We start from the raw sequence: 242 nt of genomic DNA, 5'->3' as shown, positions 1-242 counted from the left end.
CTTTTCACCCATTTAAGCTACATTTTTGCCATTAAATACCAACGTTTTTCTATTTTTTTACCCATTTTGACAATTTTTTTGCAACTTTTTACCCATTTTTTGCCACTTATATCCCATTTTTGCCCCTTTTCATCATTTTTTCTCCCAATTTTCACCCAATTAAGCCACGATTTGTCATTGAATACCACTTTTTTCCTAGTTTTTGCCCATTTTAGCAACTTTTATCTCATTTTTGCCCCATT

Source organism: Cheilinus undulatus, linkage group 1 (genome assembly GCF_018320785.1).
Source record: "Cheilinus undulatus linkage group 1, ASM1832078v1, whole genome shotgun sequence".
In the NCBI taxonomy this organism is placed as follows: domain Eukaryota; kingdom Metazoa; phylum Chordata; class Actinopteri; order Labriformes; family Labridae; genus Cheilinus; species Cheilinus undulatus.
Note: the sequence above shows the minus strand (reverse complement) of the source record.